Here is a 21,824-nt window from a genome sequence, read left to right on the forward strand (position 1 = left end):
GGGCGGAGAGGGGCAGGGCATCATACGGACTCTGACTCCGGATCTAGGGTTCCAGAGCCAGGGCGCGGGGTGCAGGTGGGGCAGCTACGCTCACCCGCAGGCCCCAGGACCCAGGAAAGAGGACAGGAGGTAATTCAGGTCTAGGTGAAATCAACCTATAGAGCCGCCCCCTTTTAGAGACGCGCTCTCCACCCGGCCATCAGATACGCTCCCCTCCGGCCTGATGAGGGTCCTCAGCCTCCTCCTCCACAGCCCCAACCCTCGCCCCCGGCCCTCGCGGTCCCTCCTCCGGGCCCCCGGCTCCTCCGCCCCCGGAGGCCGGACTCTGCCCCCGCCCTGCCTTCCCCCTCCCCCCGGGGGCGGTGGCCCGTGGCGGGCGCGCTCATTGGCTGCGGCGCGAGCGAGGGCCGGGGCCGGCAGCGCTGATTGGCCGGCTCGGCTCGGCGGAGCTAGGAAACCCCGCGAGTCGCTGGGGGAAGTGGGGCAGAGACTGGACGCACCCGGAGCTCAGAGCGCAGGAACCTCAAGTCGGAGCCCGGCAGATCGGAGTCTGCAGACCGGAGCCTGGGCCTGGAGGTAAGGGCCCGGCGTCGGGTCGCGTGCGGGCGGGTCCTTCCACGCGAGATGGAGTCCTTTGGCCATGCACCCAGGGAGCAAAAACGGGGCGTCTTTCCCCAGAATCGGGGCCCTCATCCTCTCGAGACGCGGGTCCCCTCCCCCAAAAAGAGAGGGTCTCTCACCTCCCAGAGAGCAAAATAGCCTCCTTTTCCCGTCAGAAATGGGCTCTTCCTCCTAGCCCCAGGCTCTGGAGATAGGATTTCCCCTCCCTAATTTACCCATTGGGATGGAATGTACCCTCCCAAAGTGGGGTCGAACCTCCGCAGGTATCTAGGGCCCCCCTGATGTCTTCGGAGATGGATGCACCTTCCGCCTCCCTCAGAAACTAAGTTTGGATCTCCTCCCACCCTTGTTTCGGAATGATGAGGGTCTTCGTTATAGATAGGTCATTCTCCCTCTAGGGAAAATGAAGGCCCCCAGATGTCCTGGGAAATAAGCCCCTCCTTAAGGCAGGGAAATCTCGGGGCAGAGACTCACCATGTCACCCTCAAACCCAATAGGGACCTCACTGCGTACCCCAACTCAGCACCTGGACTCTGGGATTTGCCTTCAGATATGGATGATTCCCTCCCCCTCCCCCACCCTGCCTGAGACCCCCTTTCCACCCCTTACAGAGAAATGGTTGCCTCACACACCACCACATTAAAGCATTTGGGGGAAGGTACCCTCTTCCTCCAACAGATGTGAGGCAAGGGCTTTCATACTCAGCAGTAGGACTGGGATCTGGCCACCCATCTGAACCAAGTCGCCCACCTCACTCCGCCTCTCTCTAACCCTTTCAAGCCAACAGCCTCTCACTAACACCCTACACCCCCTCTCCCAGCCTCTCCCAAATCCCATCCTTCCCCGACTGTACTCCCACACCTCACTGCTCCACCTAATCCCATCCCACCTTTCCTCTCCCACCCTGGCCAGAGATGAGACCAGATGAGGTTTAGTAAGAATAAAGCCCTTAAAGCCAGGATCCTGAGCCTAGGGACGGACCCTTCTACTGCCCTCTGAACTCTGACAGCAGGGATGGCCTCTGAGGCAGCAGGACCACCAGGGACACCCCCCCCCATCCCCCACACAAAGGGCTGGTGATCAGGATGTTCTCCCCTGAGGCAGCCCAACCTCTCCCCTGGAGAAGGGAGTGTCAGATGCAGAGAGGAGGGCCCCAGCTTGCTCCCTGGGGCTGTCCCCTTACCTCCAGCTCCAGTGGGCACTGCTCAGTGGAATTCCCTGGGCACTTGGCCAGAGAAGGTGGATGCTGCAGGAACCATCCACTGGGCTGGAGACAGTGTTGGCTTTGCTGGGCTAAGGGCCAGGATGTTGGTGACTTGAGGGGGCCTGGGAAGAGCTCTTCCCTGGCAGGCAAGGGTGAAGGACAGGAAAGAGAAAGGCAAGGAGCTTTGCCTTGCTCTTTAGAGCTGCACCCGGGGCATGGGGTATGGAGAAATGTGTGTCCTGGATGTCCAAAGAGGTCAGCCCCAGGGAGAGGTAAGTCTGGAGTTCTAGGCTTCTAGATTAAAGATCCTGCCCCTTCATTTGACAGTTGAGCAAACAGAGACACAAAGAGGGGAAGACATTTGCTCAAGGTCATCCAGCCAGTGGGTGGCAAACCTGGTCACAGTCTCTGCAGGGATTATGAGGTGCTTGCGTCTGGGACAGGAGCTCCAGTGCTCACATTTACGGCCGGGACTGACCTCTCCACTTGCCAGAGGAGGTGCAGAGGCTCTGAGAATGTAATGCAGCTAGGATGGGGCAGAGCTGAAACGCAGCACTGCCCCCGCCGCAACAGGCCACCTTGTAAAATCCACTCCTGGGAGTCCGCACTTAACTGCTCACCCCATGGGAGCTTTTTGCTGTGCCCACCACCACACTGACACTTGCCAAAAGCCAAATCAGTCAAGGATGGCGAACGAGATGGGTTGCAATGTGCTGGTGCCCGAGACCGCCGCAGGAGCCTCAGTTGCATAGCTGGGTTTGCTCCAGGAACTTTGGACAGGCCCCTTCCCTCCTGTCCCTCCAGCAATCTTGTATCCCTGCTCAGAGCATGGCTTCTGTTCCTGAGGCACTGAATGCAGCCAGAGCTGAAACTAATCGCAGGGCTCCAGAACCATCCAGCCAGGCAACAGGGACCAGGTCCCTGCAGATGGGAGGGTCTTGAGGCAGGGGCTCCCCCCTGCCTCCAGCTAAAGGGTTGGCTCTCATGCTCCGATTTAGAGCAGGGAGCCAAGTCCAAGCTGCCAAGGTGAAAGTTCCAGAGCATGGGGCTGAACTGGAGTGCATAGAGGTCAAGAGATCAGTCCCTGGACCCCTCTTATCTGGGTCTAGAGCCCAGATCTGCTACTTGCTATGTGATCTTGAGGAGATTATTAACCTTATCCACATAAAACGAGTTAATCCTCGTAAAGTGCTTAGCTACTACAACAAATGGGTGGAAGCAATGATTGTGATTTCAAGTGCAAAGTCATAAAACCTTTGTGCTTTTAGGACCGCAGACTGTAAAGTCAGATGGAGCCAAGAGTGAATGGCTGGGGAGGTTTGGGCAGGTCATTCCCTCTCTGAGGCTCACTTACCTCATCTTTGAACGAGGTTCGTTGGGGGGTAGGCATCAGATAAGAGGCAGCCGCAGAGCAGGCCTTCTGTCCTCGGCAGTGTTGACATTGGGGGCGGAATAATTTTCTGTCCCTGGGGCCGTCCTGTGCACTGAGGGTGTTTAGCTCTGTTCTGGCCCTTCTCCCTACTAGATGCCAGTACAGGCCTCTCTAGTTATGCCAACTAAACTCTCTCCAAGCATTGGCAGACGTCCCCTGGGGGGCGGAATGACATCCACCCCTCCCACTGAGAACTGCTGGCCTAACGCACATGTCTTGCACATCCTTGATCCTTCTTCTCCTTCCTCAGGCTCCTTGTTCTCCCTTCTGCATGATGGAGGGGTTGGTGTCCAGCCGCTGAGCCTCTCAGTGTTAACAACGATCTCAATCCTTCACGTAAAACAGGACTTTGCCACCTCCAGAGCACCTTTATGTGCATTAATCTGGGCCTCCTATTTTACAGATGAGCAAACTAAGGCTCACAGAGGTTAAATGGCTTGCCTAAGGGCATTACCCCCTTCCCTGCTAGAGGTCAAACAAATGTTCATGCCAGCAACAGTTTCAGAAATAACCTGGTTCTGGAGCCTTCTTCAGAAGGTCATCTGGCCATCTCTTCCAGAACTCACACTGCCCTCCCACCTCTAGGACTCTCCTATAGCTGTGTTCACTCGTGCATGCAGCTTGGCGAACACAGGAATGTCTGCGGCAGGACTTTGAGGCACCAGCACGGGGAGGGGCTACATCACATGCGTTCACAGAGGGAAATGAGCAGTCTTTTTAGAAAAATGAGGGAGAGGTACATTCCTGACCTGGAGAGTTCCCCGAGACATTTAGTGAAAACAATAAAGTTGCAGAATTAATATATACAGTATATTAAAAAACAAAGATATATGTGAATGCATATGGGAATGATTAGTCAGGCAAGCAAGGGGCGTGAAAGAGACCTATGTATATATAAGAATATATTCATGGGAGGGGTGCCTGGGTGGCTCAGTCGGTTAAGCATCTGCCATCAGCTCTGGTCATGATCCTAGGGTCCTGGGATCAAGCCCCACACCAGGCTCCCTGCTCACGGGGAGCGTGCTTCTCCCTCTCCCTGCTCATGCTTTCGCACGCGCACGCTCTCTCTCTCTCTCAAATAAATAAAATCTTCAAAAAAAAAAAATAGAATATATTCATGGGGGAAGAAGAAGAGGAGGAGGAATCCTCTAGCCAGCTTCCTGTGCATTACAAATGAGCACACAGCACACACAGGTTGACAGACTTGCTCTGGGTCACCCTGCCAAGAGGTACAGCCGTGGGACTCCAGCCCACGAGAGGAGGCCTGCCGCTGTCCCCAGTGTCAGCGTGCTGGTGCAGGCGAGGTCTGAGGACCGCACACTCCTGCCTGGACCCGTCCCTCTCTCTGGGGAAATGCACATGCCAGCAATTCTGGTGGCTGAAACTTGGGCCTCTGCACTTTCTGAGAGTTCGGGAGCCATGAGAGAGGAATCTGAGGCTTCCCCACCCCAGACTGAACTTCTGCCCTGGCTTTGGGGAACTCCTTAAGCATTCCAATGGGCTCTGGGGTCAGAGTGCCTGCAGCTGAATTGGGCTCCTACCAGCGTGATGGCCTCATGCCGTGACCACTCTACCTCTCAGCATCTCATTTCCCTGTCTTTGGAAAGGGGTTAATAGTGGAAAGCAAAAAGAAGAGTAGTGGGAAGAGGGGCAGTAATAGGACCTGCTCATTACTGAGCAGGATTACTGAAAGGATTAACCGAAAACTGTGTTCCAACACCTGGCCTTCTCTGCTTCTGTGAACACGTACGTACAAGTTTTGGTTTAAAGACAATTTTGGTTTCCGTTCTTTTGGCGATATGCCCAGGCATGAACCACTCAGGTCACATGATCAGTCACATGGTAATTCTTTGTTTAACCTTTTGAGGAACTGCCAAACGACACCATTTTACATTCCTACCAGCAAGGAACGTGTGAAGGTTCCAATTTTCCACATCCTTACCAATGCTTGTTATTTTCCAATTACCATTATTTTTACTATTACCACCATTCCAGCAGGTGTGAAGTGGTATCTCATTGGTTTTGATTTGCGGTTCCCTAGTGACTAGTGTTGTTGAGCATCTTCTCGTGTGCTTGTTGGCCATTTGTATATTTTCTTTGGAGAAACATCTATGTAAGTCCCTTGCTCATCTTTCAGTTGGGTTGTCTTTTTGTGATTGAGGTTTTTGGGGTTTTTTTAAATTCTGTTTATTTATTTATTTAGAGAGAGATAGTGCAAGTTGGGGCAGAGGGAGAAGGAGAGGATCCCAAGCAGGCTCCACCTTCAGTGCAGAGCCCTATCTGGGGCTCGATCCCACAACCCTGAGATCATGACCTGAGCTGAAATCAAAAGTCAGACGCTCAATTGACTGAGCCGCCCAGGCTCCCCTTTTGGTTGAGTTTTAAGAGCTCTTTATATACATGAATGTATGTTTGTGTTGCCATTTCCTCTTGCATATAAACATTTGCTCAGCTCCTGTAGTTCAGGCAGTCTTGTGACCTTAGGAGATCAAGGTAACTACAATTCAGTTACTTCCCACAAGGGGCTCCCAGTCTAGAGCAAAGTTTCTCAACCTCAACACTATTAATTTTGGGGGGCTGTCCTGTGCATGTTTAGCATCATCCCTGGCCCCTACCCCACTAAAGCCCAGTAGCACGCTTTCCCCCATGTTGGGACAACCAAAAACGTCTCCAGACATTACCACATGTCCCATGGGGGCAAACTTGTCTCTGGTAGAGAATCACTGGTTTAGAGGCTAAGACAGATGTGTATATCTACAATTTCAGTCCTATCTCTTGTGCCCAAAAGGGTTCATGGTAGACATTCAGGACATACTTGTTGGATGTTGGGTGGGTGAGTGGATGGGCGGATGGATAGATGGTTGGATGCATGGACACAACCACTTTGTTGGTTGGATAAATTGATGGATGAGTGTGTGAATGGATGGATGAATAGATGAATGCAATTTATTTATTTTTTTTAATGTTTTTTATTTATTTATTCATGAGAGTCAGAGAGAGAGAGGCAGAGGCAGAGGGAGAAGCAGGCTTCCCGCCTAGCAGGGAACCCGATGCGGGACTCAATCCCAGGACCCTGGGATCATGACCTGAGCCGAAGGCAGATGCTTAACCATCTGAGCCACCCAGGCGCCCCTAGATGAATGCAATTTTTAAAGCCCAGACATGTGCCTGAAATTCTACTATGGGAAAACAAAACACTGTTTGTCAACCTAGAATATTCTACCCTTTCTCTCCCCCTAGCACAGTGGTTCTCACACTTGAGCATAAGAAGCCCTGGAGGGCTTGTTAACACACAGATTGGTGGGGCCCCACCACCAGACTTCAGTAGAGTCATTGGCCTGGCAGAATACTCCCAACCTGTTTTCCATCCATGTTCTTTGAGAACCCTGCACTGGAATCCTCCACCTTGCCAACCTGTCCTTTCTCAGAGGTCTATAGGCTTAACTACCAAGACTTCCCATTTAAGTAGTCACATTTATTGCCTTAGACTATTGGCAGCATGCTGGAGATCTGTCCCTTGGCCACACTGAGAATTTCTTCAAAGCTGGGACCCATTGTGTCCTAGCACCTTACTTCTGGAAATGTGGTACAATGCCCAGCCGCACTGTAGCATCTGGATACTCATTCGAAATGCAGACTATTGGGGGCGCTTGGGTGGTTCAGTCGATTAGGCAACCGACTCTTGGTTTCAGCTCAGGTCCTGACCTCGGGGTCAGGGGATTAAGCCCTGAGTTTGTATTGTATGCACTCAGTGGGGAGTCTACTTGAGATACTCTCTCCCTCTGCCCCTCCTGCTCTCTCTAAAAAAATAAATAAAGCTTTAAAAAAAAGAAAAGAAAAGAAATGCAGACTGTTGGACCTTACATAGGCCTACAGAATGCAAATCTATATTTTAACAATATCTCAGGTTGGCGGTGGCAGGTGGAAGGCAGGATTCATAGTCACATTCAGGTTTGGAGACCTTGTCCTAGGACACCTGTATCACCCTCACAACTCAGAGCTAGGCCCTACTTAGCTTTGCCAATGAGTTACACTGACAGTGTTTGTTACAGTGTAAATGGTGTCTGGGCTGGAACATCATTTGGGCATTACTGGTCTTTCCTGTCTTTCCCTTATGTACTTCATCTCTTGGAATGTCTGAACCGAGGGCCTGACCCATGGGAAAACAGAGGCCCAGAGGGGCAGTGCCTTGCTCAAGGTCGCAAGATGGCCATGAAGCAGAACGGAGATTGCCATCCATTCCCTCAAGGGGAGCAGGACCCAGAGGGCTTGAAGTGCCACTTGTGGTGACGCATGACAGTGTGGCGCGGGAGGGTGGTATTCAGAAGCGGCTGTGCTTGCTCTTCCGAAGCGGAGAAATGGGAGATTACTTAAAAGTAGTCCAAGCGGGGTACCTGGGTGGCTCAGTCAGTTAAGCGTCTGCCTTCAGCTCAGGTCATGATCTTGGGGTCCTGGGATTGAGCCCCACATCGGGCTCCCTGCTCAGCAGGGAGCCTGCTTCTCCCTCTCCCTCGGTCCCTCCCCCTGCTTGTGCGCTCTTTCTCTCTCAGATAAATAAAATCTTAAAAAAAAAAAAAAAAAGTAGGCCAGGAACCAGAAGTTGAGTGGTATGGTTTCATGTTTTCAACAAGTATTTATCGGGTACTCAGCAGATGCCAGACACTGGCATTGTGTATAGAGTATTGAGCGAGGAGAACAAGGTCTCGCCCTTAGTGGCTTCTGTCTAGGTGAGCAGTCTCATCACCCAGCGTTCGTTCATTCATTAATGTGTCTGCTTGTTGCACAACTTCCGTGTGTCCTGTAGAGTACTAGGGGTGTGTGTGTGCATGACACGGGAGAGATAGAGACCCAGCTGCTACACCAGAGGATCTTCTAGGCGAGCTGTGGGGAGACAGACCAGAACAGCTGCCGTTCAGCGAGATGCATCCCGGGGAGGCTGGGAGTACATAGAGGTTGGAAGTCAGAGAAACCCTGGGGATGCTGGGGAAGAAATTGCAGGAGAAAAAGGCGGGAAAGATGTTCTTGACAGAGAGAACTTGAACAGAGGCTCAGAGACTTCACAGAAAACTGTTAAAAGAAAATCTTCAGGGACGCCTGGGTGGCTCAATCGGTTAAGCGTCTTGTCTGGCTTCGGCTCGGGTCATGATCCCAGGGTCCTGATATCGAGCCCCAAGTCAGGCTCTCTGCTTAGTGGGGAGCCTGTTTCTCCCTCTCCCTTTGCCTGCCGCTCCCACTGCTTGTGCTCTCTCTCTCTGTCAAATAAACTCTTTAAAAAAAAAAAAAAAGAAGAAAAAAATCTTCAGATAAAAAAAGGTTAAAATCATGATTCCCATGCAGACACAAAAACAGACACTTGTTTAAGATTGTATTAAGCTCACTCAATGAGGGAACTGGGCAGATGTTAGAACCAGTTCAAAGGCGAAGTCAACTAAAGCACAATTATGTATGGAGAAAAGGAATGTTGAAATGAATTGCAAATGGAAGGGGGAGATGATTGGACAAGACAGAATTTGCTTGTCTATCAGTTTCCTACAACTTACAAAGGATTGGAAAAAACAGCTCAAAGATAATGAACAGGGCTAGAATCAGATAACTGGAAAGTTTGTATTGTATGCAGATAATGCATAATATTCCATTGAGACACAGTTTTTTCCCTCCTATAAAACCAATGTTCAGAGGATGGTGGAGGCCTTCAGTGGAGCATCGGGTGGGTGAATGAGGAGAGGGAAAACTTCAGGAGGGCCAGATATGGACATCCAGGTGACCAATGATAATGTGTGGACTTGACGCAGAGACCAATAGGGAACCATGGAAGGGTTTTAAGCAACGAGGTGACCTGATTTGATTAGCACTGGAGAAAAATCCTTCTAGAAGCTGGGGGAAGAGCAGACTCCACCTATAGCTGGATCAGAGAAGCCTGATAAAAGATGAGATGACAGGGACATCACCTAATGTAAGTCTCGGCAAATTTCTTCTGTAAAGGGGCAGATTAGTAAATACTTGAGCCTTTGCGGGCCATATGGTTAACAATCACAACTATTCACCTGTACCACGACAGACGCCAGAGACAATGTAATGAATGGGCAAGTCTCTATTCTAACAGAACTTTATTTACATAAATGGGCCAGTGGACCGGATGTCTTTTCCCACCCCAGCACTCCACCACTGTTTGTCCACCTCTGACTAGAGTGGTAGTAGAATGGCTAGAGCTGTCCATGGTTTTGACAGGCCTACTGTATCCCCTCCTCCGTCCAGATCTCTAGAACTCATTGGCAGCTCTACTGGGGGGACCCTAGGGACACTTCCCATCTGCCTTTGAGCACAAGTTCCCTGAGGAAACCAGACAACCCTTGGGGCAGATCCCTGGCCTTTCAGCAAAAGCTTTTAGGACCTCAAAACTCCTCTGGGGACCGGGTTGGCTGAACAGCCTCTTACAAGCAGCCAAAAGAGCAAGCCACTTCGGGAGGGCTGTTCCTGTGTGGGAACAGAGCCTGCCTCCCCTCTCCTTGCCCAGAGCTGTAAATAGCTCTCTGCTGGCGTTGCAGGCTGAGCACCCTTCTGGGGACAGGCTGGAAATAAGCACACCAAGGCAAGGAGCACTTGTGCAAATTACTGCCTGCATGCGGGTTTGCAAGCCTGACATCCTGCCCCAGCCCTAAGTGCATGGTCTCCCAGGGGCCGAAAGCAGGGCTCACAGAAGAGCAGCACACACAAGGACGTGGACTTTCAGCCCTGGGGACAGGGTCCAGGAGGGCTTCAGAGCTAGGTTGTCAGAGTAACCATAAGCTAGAGGGACAAGAGGAAACCTTCAGAAGATCCTGGACTCTGCCTACCCTAATGGCAAGGACCCATAAATATTGGCCACTCATATTTGCCCAGGATTCAGTGGGTGCCAGGGCTATTGCTAGGCCTGTTCTAAGGGGTTTATGTATATTTGCTCATGTCCCTGGAGGAAAGACTGGTCAGATTGCAGGGGTGGGAATGCAGGCCCAGAGAGGATGGCAGACTTGCCCCGGCTCTCAGAGTAATAGCAGCATGTCCACCAAGAAACCCAGGTGTACAGACTCTGAGGCCCCGGGCCTAACCCTGAGCCACACGGATGCCGCTGTGCATTGTGTGCATTGTCCCCATCCCCCCACCCCCCTACCTGACCTCCCTTTACTTATCATTCAACAGAAATAATAATGTCTTATCCCTTGACCAGCTGCTGTGGCAAATGAGAAAGCAGAATTAAAAAGTCAGAAGTGCTGAATAAGACCAGCAGCAGGCAGAGGAAAGTCCAGAGCGCTTCCTTCAGCAGCCACCGCCCACAAATAACTCGGATTATTTGTAGTCATTGATCCCTTTCGGCCGTGTGCCCCCCCTCGAGGGCCTGCTGTTTCGATGTTCCTATGGGGTCAAGGGAAAGGTCACGTGTGTTGCCGGCCTGTGGAAGGCCCCAGAGGTGGTGACTTCTGGACCTGTTTCCTCATCTGTAAAATGGCAACAAGGATACCACGTCTTGGAACAACATATTGGTGGTTACCAGGTAGGATGGTCAGGGCGAATGTGGTTGAATGCTTTCTACCTGCCAGACACCAGGCTCTGGATGATCTCATTTAATGCTCTCAGTACCCAAATGGGAAGGTCCTCTTTTGTGGATGAAGGCAGAATCAGAGTTTTAAGTCCCTTGGCCAAGGTCAGAGGTAGGAAGGGCCATAAACTGGACTTGATCTGAGACCTGCCTGGCTCCAAAACCCATCTTCAAATGTGTGACCTCCAAGGGCCAGAGAGTCAGAATCCTGCTCCTTCCCTTCCCGTGCCTTTATCCACCCAGCCTGTATGTACTTACTCTGTTTTTAAGCGATAATTTATTTTCTGAGTAGGCAGAGTAGCGCATGGTAAAATACTCAAATAGTACAACTCAGTTTACAAAGAAAAATAAATTTCCCTCCTTTATTCGAATCTCCTGGGCCTCTTCCTTTCCCTAGAGGCAGCTCCAGTATTTTAAAGGGGGTCACTGTTTTGCGCTTTGTTTTTTTGTTTTGTTTTGTTTTGTTTTTTTAGGGGAGGAGGGGCAGAGGGAGAGAGAGAATCTTAAGTAGACTCCCCGCTGAGCACGGAGCCCAACTCAGGGCTCAATCCCAGGACCCTGAGATCACGACCGGAGCTGAAATCAAGAGTTGGACGCTTAACCAACTGAGCCACCCAGGTGCCCCTCACACTTTGTTTTTTATCCTGAATATATTGCAGGAGGCTCTTCTTACCCCTTTTCATGGCTGCAGAGCATTCCGTGGTGTTGGGCACTTATTTATCCCACCAGCCCCTGTTAATGGGTTCTGGATTGATCCCAGTATCTTGCCATCCCAGAGGAGGCAGGAATGGACAGCAATGCACATAGTCATTTCACACATGTGCAAATATTTCCGGAGGATGAATTCCTAGAAGTGGAATTGCTACATCAAAAGCTATGTGTGTAGGGTTTGGTTTTGTTTTGTTTTCACATCCTTTCTGGAGACCTTTTTCTTTTTCGTTTTCTTTTTTTTTGACAGAAAGAGACAGCAAGAGAGGGAACACAAGCAGGGGGAGTGGGAGAGGGAGAAGCAGGCCCCTTGCCGAGCAGGGAGCCTGATGCGGGGCTTGATCCCAGGACCCTGGGATCATGACCCGAGCCAAAGGCAGACAGACGCTCACCTGACTGAGCCACCCAGGCGCCCCTGGAAACCTTTTTCTTATTAAATATAGCATGCATATGGAAACGTACACAAAACAAAAAAGAACAATTCAGTCTTTTTTCACGGAGCTAGCGGTCCTATAACTGCAACCAAGTCAGCAAGTAGACCGCCCACTGGGAGCCGGAAACAACAGGCTCCTCGTGCCCTTCGTAACCGTGATCCCAGCCCCACAGAAGCCCTTCCAGTCTCTCCCAGAGCCTGTCCTTGCTCTTGTGTAGGGCTCTTGCACTTGTACTACCTGAGGATGCATCCTTCATGACAGATTAATTTTGTCTGTTTTTTTCCATTGTGTTCTGTTGTGTCTAGCTTCTTCTGCATGCCCTGACATTGCTGTTCCCCGTAGCTTTGTCCATTTGTTTTCATTGTTGGCCAGTAATCCAGTGTGTGCATGGGCCATCATTTTCTTTACCCCACTGCTGGGGGACATTTGCACTGTTTGCACTTTGAGGTCTGTCTTCGTCTGCCCAGGCACCATAACAAAATACCATAGACTAGGGGGGCTTGAATAATAGAAATGCATTTCTCACAGTTCCGGAAGCTAAAGGTCTGAGATCAGGGTGCCAGCACCTTCAAGTTCCGGCAAGGGCTCTCGTCCTGGCTTGCACATGGTCGCCTTCCCGCTGTGTACCCACATGGCACTCTGGTGTCTCTTCTTCTTTCGAGGACACTTATCCTACCGTGAGAGCTCCACTCTCACCACCTCATCTCAACCTACCTATCTCCCAAAGGTCCCATCTCCAAATACCATCACACTGAGGGTTGGGGCTTCAATGTATGAAGGAGGAAACACAATGCAGTCCATAGCAAGGCTGTTACACATAGTGCTGCCATGAGCACAAAGTGGCTGCCCGATTCAGGCTCCACCAGCCATTGTATGAGACTTCCAGTTGCTCCATATCCCATCCAGCTCCAGTACCTTGACTTGCTATTGTATTTTGTAATTTTAGCCATTCTGGTGGGTGTGTAGTGGTTTTTAAAATTTCCCTACTTACTCACTGAATTTGATCATCCCTTCTATGTGTTTCTTGGTGGTTTGGATTTGTTCTTTTATGAAGTGCCTGTTCAGATCCCTTGTCCATGTTTCTTTTAAATTGTCTGGGGTTTTTTTCTAACTGCTTTGTAAGTGTCTTTGTCATGCTTGATAATGATCCCTTTGGCAGTTGTATGTTTTGCAAATAGCTTATACCCTATGGTGTGATTCTCATTTTCCTGGTGACTTTTGGTGATTGGAATTTTTAATTTTTGTATAGCTCACATTATTAATCTTTTCTTTTACAGTTAATGCTTTTTGTGTCCTTTTTCAGTAACCCAAGGTCATCCACAGTGCCCCCTCCTAAAAGCTTCCACGTTTTACCTTTTGGATCTATGTCTACTACTGCCTGGGGTTGATCTTTATGTACTGTGTTAAGGAGGATCATGAGAAATTTTTCTTTCCGTAGGGATAATCTAATTGATCCAATATCACTGCCATTTTGTCATAGGTCTCTTCTTCTGTTCTCTGTTCTGTTGCGTTGGTGTTTGTCTTTGCCCCCACACCATGTCATCTTAACCACGGTAGCCTTGGAGTGTGATAGAACGTGCCAGATTGCCCTCTAAAGAGACTGCTACTAACAATTTAACAAAAATCTACTGAGGGCCCAATGTGGTCCCAGACAGTGTAATGTTGGGGATATGATTTTAAGTATAAACACAGCGTAAAGAGTTCTGCTGTCTTGTAAGCAGCCAGACATGAACCAAATAGCTATAGAAATAGAGACGCCATGACAGTGTGGCGGTGCCCACAAAAGGGAGAGGCCTGTGGGTCTTACAGTATGTGAAGAGGAGGATTTGATCTAGAGGGAGAGGGTCAGGGAAGGCTTCCTGGAAGAGGTGTGTCATGAGTTGTATAGGAATTAAGGAATCAGAAGCAAGGGAAAAGTATCTGGGGTAGTGGGAATAGCATCTGCAAGGGCTCTGAGGCAGAAGCCTACATGAGACAGATACCAGATCGAAATGGGAGAACACAGAGGGAGGGAAAGGTGGTATATGTGGAAATTAGAACAGTGAGCAGGGCCGGACCTCCAGGCCTTTGAACCATGTTCATGGGCTGGTTTTTGTACCATCATTAACAATTATCCTGAGCAGGGTACCTGGGTGGCTCAGTCGGTTAAGCAGCTGCCTTCAGCTCAGGTCATGATCCCAGGGTCCTGGGATTGAGTCCCACATCAGGCTCCCTGCTCAGCAGGGAATCTGCTTCTCCCTCTCCCTCTCCCCCTGCTTGTGCTCTCTCTGTCAAATAAATAAATAAAATCTTTAAGAAAGAAAAACAATTATCCTGAGCAAATAGCAGGAGTCGCCTTGAATCTTCCAGATTAAGAACAGTCCCGAGAGCCCTTCCAGCACACCTAGGGTTGCTTCTTTGCAGGAGAAAATGTGCAGCAACCTCTGGAGTGACACCTCTGTTCATTTAGCCTCATCCTGCAGCATCTGGCACCGAGCACTTGGGTTTTGCCAGCCGCGGAAGGGACAGCTCCTCCTCCACACAGGTCTGCCTAGCACAGCCTTCTGCCCCCAGCCTGGCAACCATGTCTTGCCAGCTGGGCCCTCCTGGGACGGGCCTGCAGCCAGACGCCGTGCCGCGGGCTGGAACTGTTCCTCTCGCTCTTCATCATCATCCCTACTCATCACCCTGGGGAGGTGCTGGTATCCTCAGTCCATGGATGAGAAAACGGAAGCTCAGAGAGCCTAAGCCACTTGCCTAAGACCACACAGCTTCCAAGGGACAAATATGATAGTTTCCAGCTCTCAACAAATTTAATTTCTGAACTTGAGTGGTATTTTTTTTTTTAAGATTTTATTTATTTATTTGACAGAGAGAGAGAGATCACAAGTAGCCAGAGCGGCAGGCAGAGGGAGAGGGAGAAGCAGGCTCCCTGCTGAGCAGAGAGCCCGATGCGGGGCTCCATCCCAGGACCCTGGGATCATGACCTGAGCTGAAGGCAGACGCTTAACTGACTGAGCCACCCAGGCGCCCCAGTACTGTTTTTTCCTTTTCAAAATAAGGAGAGGGTCAGACTGTTGAAGAACTTCTCCGGCATCCTTACAGCACTGTTCTGAGTCAGGATTCTAAAATGTCCCCAGATGCATACCCTGAGCTGCACGGAGGAGCATCTAGGCCTAAGACCCCCGATCCTGCTCTTGGCACTGCCGTTTTAATTTGGTAGCCAGTATGGGGTTTGAGTTCTTTCTAAGTGGGGTAATTGAGAAGGTTGTAATCAAGATGTATGTCTGCTGGGTTTTTACAGAATTGGGAGGTGGGGAAGAGATCTATATACACCAGTGCTCAAAATCTCATTAAAATGGGTCCATCTCTGTTTCGGGATGAGAGATCCAGACGCGGCCGACAAGATTGCTGTTGTTTTCATGAATCCAGGCATCTGTTGTGTTCCTTGGGAGTCTTCAAGGCAGGAATTTGTTGGCAAGAGAACAAAGCAGCCGGGAGCTCCAGGGAGGTTTCAGAGCCTGGAGAGATGGTGCAGTCTGGGAATAAGGATTGGCATTCCCCCCTATAGTGGGATAGGTCAGGGGTAAAAATCCAGCAGAATGCAGATTTCTGCGTGTCCCTTACCTCTGCTGGACCATGCTCCTTGTGTCAGAGCATGCTCTGTGGCCTGAGCATCTAGGCTGTGCTTGGCCGTCCGTGTGCTTGCTGCGAGCACCCTCTCAGGAACTCCCTCACAACCCCGTGACATGATTTCAGACCCATTTTACAGAGGAAGGGCCATGACCAAACTTGCCCCTGCTCCCCAGAAACCAAGCTCAGGAGCTGGAGTTTGAACTGCTCTGTGGGTCCCTTGGAGGGGATGACCTGCCATTGTTCCTTAAGAGGAGGAGATTTCCACCAGGGCGACTGTGCCCTGCCCCTCCTCCCACGCTAGAGAACATTTGTCAAGGTCTGGAGACACCTTGGGATGTCACAGCCTGCAGGGGGTTGGGGGCAGGCAGCAACATTGGCACCTAGTGAGCAGAAGCCAGGGCTGTCGCTAACCATCCTGCAGGGCACAGGGCAGCCCCCACCACACACGACACAGAAGGACTTGGCCCACAAAATCCATAGTGCTAAGGTGGAGAGACCCTGCTTAAAAGCACGCCTTTTCCATACCCTTTCTAGAGTTTTCAGAGGTCGTTTGCATTGGGGAGCACATCTCTCTCTATGCCTCCTTGTTACTGGTGATTGGTTCTCAGGGAGTTTCTGGGGGTTCTCCCACTAGGATGGGAGCTCTGCGTTGGAGTCAGTAGAATGCTTAAGATAACATCAGTAAGGAGGGGGCCACTGAACCCGGCGTCGATTTTGAAACTCACCACTCCAGATCCTGCATTCCAGTCTGCTTCTAATAGTGCAGATTCGCCCCTGGGTTGATGGGGGAAGTGGAGAAAAATCCCCTACAGGGGCCTGAAGCCCTGAGCACCTGCCATACCATATTCTTGCCCTTCTTCTGGGAATGAGGAATGTTCATAAACTCCGGCCATGCTGCTCAGCGCGGTGTGCCAAAGGTCACTGTGTTCGTCCAGGGGAGCTGTCTGCACGTTTATCTTGAGGGAAGGAGCAAGTGTGCAAGCCTCTCCTTGCCCTTTGTATAGGAGTTCCACTGCCCTGTGCAACTGGATAAACACTTTCCCCAGTGCAGTTCGGGAGAGATTCGCTTGATTAAGACCTTTGAAGGAGCCAAAGGTATGTCGTAGGAGGTAGTAGATGGTAACCGAATTTTCCTGGGACTGGTAGTCTTTAACCTGGAGAAGGTTATGAAATGAGGCATGGTCCCCTCCCAGGCGCCGGGGTTGCTGGGAAGGTCCTGCCAAGGCTCAGCTGGGGGACTGCAGGGACCCCCTCTACATCCTGTCACTGGTGTGAATGAACAGAGCCAGCTGCAGGGCTCAGGGACATCCACACACGAAGCTCGCTGCCCTTGCTGTCAGGGCTTGCTATGGGGGTGATGCAGGGGGCAGCGCACAGCTCTGATTTTCACAGGGAACAAAAGGGCAAATGAAACCCTTTGACTAACCTCTGTTCCGAGCACTTTACAGGTATTATTATTTAACCCCCAAGGTACTTCCTGTTCTCATCAACATCTTACAAACGAGGAAACAGGTACAGAGGGTCTAAGTAACTTAGCCAAGATTATATGTGGTTGAAATTTTGAAATTCCCATCTTCAGTGATAGAGTTCAAGGACAGTCTGTCCCAGAGAGGCAGCCTCTTGTTGCTTAGGGCAGGTCCCCCGTCATTCATGGAGGAAGGTCCTCTGGCCGCCCCAGACCAGGGTGCCCACCTCTCTTTGGGGGAAGTCATTGTTGGGGCCCTCCTTCTCACAGGGGCTTACCACTCTCTTTCTCCAGCACTCAACTGTGAATCCCATGAGGACACAGGCTTTATATGTCCTTTCCATGTCCCCAGCATCATCCCAGGAGCTGGCATAAAATGAACACGTGGCTGGGTGTTTCTTGAATGAATACATGAACATGTTATTTGGATATTTGGATAAACCCTTTCAGAGAAGTTCTTGACAGGGTTCCGTGTACATTTTGGTTCCGAATTTACTTGGAGGGATTTCTTTTGTTTTCATCTTGCTCATCTTTTTCCAGTAAGCTTACTGTTTTGAGATCCTTGTAGATTCACGCATAGTTGTAAGAAATAATACAAGGAGATTCGGTGTGCTCTGCACTCAGTTTCCCCCAATGGTAACATTTTGCTAATCTGTAGTCACAACCAGAAACTCAGCGTGGATGCCATCCACCCACGGGTTCCAATCCCCAGCTCAGCCTTAAAACCTTGAGCTCATCGGTTAACCTCTCTGCACCTCAGCTGGGTAGATGGGGGTAACCATCGTATCCACTGTGATGGTCGTGGTGGGGAGTAAATGAGGTAATACGTGGAGACACTCAGAAGAGTGCCTGACACAGAGTAATTGCTCGGTAGAAACCAGCATTATCCTCACCATCATTTCTTTAAATTGAATCTATTTGCTTTATTCACTGGGCTTCGTCCCAGGCACCCATATCTGCACACTGATGCGGTTTTAGACCCAAGAACTGGGGGTGACTCAGTGGGTATTGGGAAGTGACGTGACTCTGAGCCTCAGCTTCTTCATCTGGAGAATGGGCAAGATGATAGAACCCGCTTCACAGAATTTGTTGTGAGATTTTGGTTGTCAGGGCAGACAGCAGACCCTCTAGAAGTGGAGTCCTGTTCCTTGCCATCTAGAACCTCCAATGAGGCATCAGACAAATTCCTTGTCTTCTCAGAGCCTTGTTTTTTCACTCTGTTAAAAGGGAGGATTGGACAAGATCTGATTATCCAGCTTTTAGAGTTTTAAATTTGCGTTTCCCAGTCACTGCCACCACTTTGCTAAAAGAGGGACTTGTGTTTGAGTGGAATGGCCCATTGGAATTGGCCGTGGCAGGTGCCCTCTGAAGGCTGAGCCACCCATGGAGTAACTTAGAAATCTGGAGCTCCCAGGCAGAGAAGAAGAAAGAAAATGTGGCAGGCCACCACATCCTAACACCCGAGTTCCAGTTTGGAGACACAGCCTGCTCTCCCTTCTTCACCCACATGCTGCACTTCCCCGACCACTTCCCCGTCCCCGATGTATTTCACAGGGACACAAGGCCTGGCAGGCCGGCTTCTGCCCACACCACTCGGCCAGGGATCCCAGGCATTGAGCCTGAGCGGCTGGTACTGGGGCCACCGGCATCCGTCCTTGTGACCAGAGCTCTTTGTTCCCAGGCTCCTCAAGCTTTGCCGGGGGACGTCCTTTGGAAATAAGAGTAGCATGTCGGTGCCACATGGTTGTAGGGGAAAGTTGCTGAGTGTACAAGACATTGTACACTTGAGCTGGCATTGTGAGAGAGGGGGGGGACTCCTCAGAGATTTCTGCTAAACGACTGAATGGGAAACAGATGGTTGGTTCGCATTGGCTGCGATAAGAGGCCGGCACCTTGCTGGAGTTTTCATTTCCTGCAGGAGCCCAAGGACGGTAGAGGTTGTGCTTCTCTGTCTCTGTAGAATCACCTCATAGCACCATACTCGTGACTGCAGAAAAGCGAGGCAGCCAGACAGACATGGGTTCAAATCCCAGCTGCCACTTATTTGCTACAAGGGTGGGGGTGAGTTTTGCCTAAACTACTCTGAGCCTCAGTTTCCCTATCTGCGAAATGGGAACGAGTCTTCCCCACAACGGAGCGCTGCTAAGTCTTGAACGAATAGCACTCGCGGTGAACACAGGCACCAGCAGCTATTGGTGATAACCGAGTGGAGCAGTTTGCCTGGGACATTAGTTACCTGCCATTCCTTGGAGCACAGCAGTGGCCCCAGGAGAGTGGGCAATCACACAGGCACAGAGTCTCAGAACCTGGGGCCGGGAGGGACCTCTGAGCTGATGCAGTCTAACCAGGCCCCTTCCTGGATGCTTGAAGCCCCTCTCCTGCATCCTAGAGGGGATGTCCAGAGTCTGAGTGGAACCCATTCCCATGCAAGAAGTTTTCTTAAGTTATTAGCCCGAAATCTGCCCATTCTGGCTATTTCCCTTTTGTTTTGTAACTTACCCAGGACTGCAGCCATGTTACAGGCACGGCTGGACTCAAACCTGCGTCTCAGGGCCCAGCTCACGCCCATAACCCCCAGAGCCCGTTACCTCTGTTGTTCAGGGTCCTATTGCTCATTCCACTCTGCCCAGGACTCAGCACAGCTCTGGACACACAGAAGGCCGGTGTGACCTTGCAGGGGGAGTTCCAGGGAAGAAGGTTGCCCTCTGCCTGTGAGCTCTCCATAATTTTGCGTATTGGCAATCTGTGTTCCTGGAGTCCAGGCCAGCCCTTCTTGTCTGCAGATGCGGACCAGCTGATGGGACCATTGCCGGAGAGATGGGGGAGTGTTCCCAGCAGCCAGGTGCCCTGGGAGGCAAATGGGAGGGCACCCATGTCGGACAGGCCTGTCTGAGCAAACCCAAGACCGCCTACTTCCCCAGAGGGCAGCTGCCTAGATGGAATGATCATTTGTTGATCTTAGGTTTTCCTCGTACAAGGTCATTCTGCTGCTCCCATCCGCAGACATGTCCACGTCCCAAGGACTTAGCAGCATTCAACACATAATTTATATTGTGCACTCACTAGGAAATAGAGGTGAGCCAGAGAGGTGAGGAGCTTGCATTCCAGTGCAAGAAGACAGCCGCATCAATGAAGAAATGAGAAAAGTGACAGGCCACAACGAAAATCACATTTGGTGACGTGCGGTTGTGGGAGTCAAGGAAGGCCTCTCTGAGAGGGGTGATAGCTGAGGAAGGCGCTGGCCATTCAGAGGTGGGGGGCACACATTCCAGGCAGGGTCGGGGGCACAGCAGGTGCGTGGTGCAGGTTTGGGAGACTTGGAGCTTAGTCCTTCCAGCTGCCCCTGGGAAGTGGATGACATGGGGGCCACAGTGGAGGCAAGGAGACCATTTAGGAGGCTGCTTGTGGTGGAGGTGGCTTGGATTCGGGCGGAGACAGAAAGAGAGGTTGTCCTGGAATTGTCTGGAGTGACATCGGGCTATGAGGGGTGGAGTCGGCGCCTAGGTTCAGACCCAGGCCTGAGTGGTACGTCTACGAGCTTGGGCTCTCTTTCCCTCATGTGTACATGTTAAAGTGGGGGACATGGCAGTTTGTAGATTGGAGGTGATGAGAACGGGGTGTCTCTCATCTGACTGGTAGAAACATTCGTTGAGATAACAGTCGTTTCCCAGGGTTGATACAACAAAGTACCACAGACAAGGTGGCTTTAAACAGCAGGAGTTGACTCTCTCACGGTGCTGGAGGCCAGAACTCCAAAGTCAAGGTGTCAGCGGGGCTGTGCCCTCTCCAAAGGCACTAGTCCCGCTCTGTGTGCCCGAGTGTTCCTGCTACCAGAGGGAGGTCAGAGCAGCTGAGCTCACAGCTCTCCTCTAGCAGTAGGTTTGCCCCCCTTGGCCCAGGGCCCCTAAAGCCCGGCCCCATCAGAGCTTGCTGAGAGAGGGGAGCTGGGGGGATCAGGCAGCCCAGCGGGGTTGGCCAGAGAGGTGGACAAAGTGGGGCACATCCCTGGCTGTATCGTCTCTCCTTAGAACCAGCTGATAAAGCAGGTATGCCCCTTGTTTTAAGGAAGCTGACTTTCAGTGACCTGCCAGAGCTAATGGCAGTGACCAGAAGAGCCAATATTTGACGCAGAGCTTGTGTATTTTCCTTCCTGTGGCAAGCGACCCCCTGAGGGCTCTCCCTCAACCAGATGGCTCCCACGCTGTGAGCCTCTAAAACTTAGTGGCTTCAGACAATGATCATTATCTCCCCCACTTCTGTGAGTTGGCCAGCCTGAGTTGGGTGCTCCTGGCTTGGGTCTTTTGTGCAGTGCTGGGCCAGGTGAAGCTGGGGCTGGAATCATCCGAAGGCTCGGCTGGGCTGGACGTCCAAGATGGCTTCTTCACCCCCAGACCTGGCACCACAGTGCTCCTGACCTCTCTCTCCATGGGGCTCTGCCTCCAGGACCTCTCCTGGTGACCTGGGCATCTCATGGCTCAGACGTCTCCCAGGTAGTCCCTTCTTCCATGGAGGCAGGCCTGGACTGGCACCACATCACTTCCACCACGTTGTTTCATGTTTAATAGTTCTGTCGTGGCATAATTCACATATCGTACAATTCACCCCTTCAAAGCATACAATTCAGTGGGTTTGGGTATATGACATTCTTAATGTTTTCAAATTGTGGTAAAATATATGTCACCAAATTTGACATTTTTCAGTGTACAATTCAGTGGTATGAATTACATACACCGGGATGTGCAACCTTTACTGCTATCTGGTTCCAAAAACTT

At 51.0% G+C, this 21,824-nt stretch overlaps 1 protein-coding gene across 1 annotated transcript in view; it reads left to right on the top strand.

Annotated features, from left to right (window-relative positions):
* The first annotated feature begins 478 nt into the window (after positions 1–478).
* ABAT (4-aminobutyrate aminotransferase) overlaps positions 479–21,824 on the top strand; it is an 80,977-nt gene continuing 59,631 nt past the window's right edge. The window contains exon 1 of the mRNA XM_021698065.1: positions 479–576. The gene's annotated coding sequence lies outside the window, so the exon portion shown is untranslated. The remainder of the gene's footprint in view (positions 577–21,824) is intronic.

This window comes from Neomonachus schauinslandi, chromosome 5 (assembly GCF_002201575.2).
Source record: "Neomonachus schauinslandi chromosome 5, ASM220157v2, whole genome shotgun sequence".
In the NCBI taxonomy this organism is placed as follows: Eukaryota; Metazoa; Chordata; class Mammalia; order Carnivora; family Phocidae; genus Neomonachus; species Neomonachus schauinslandi.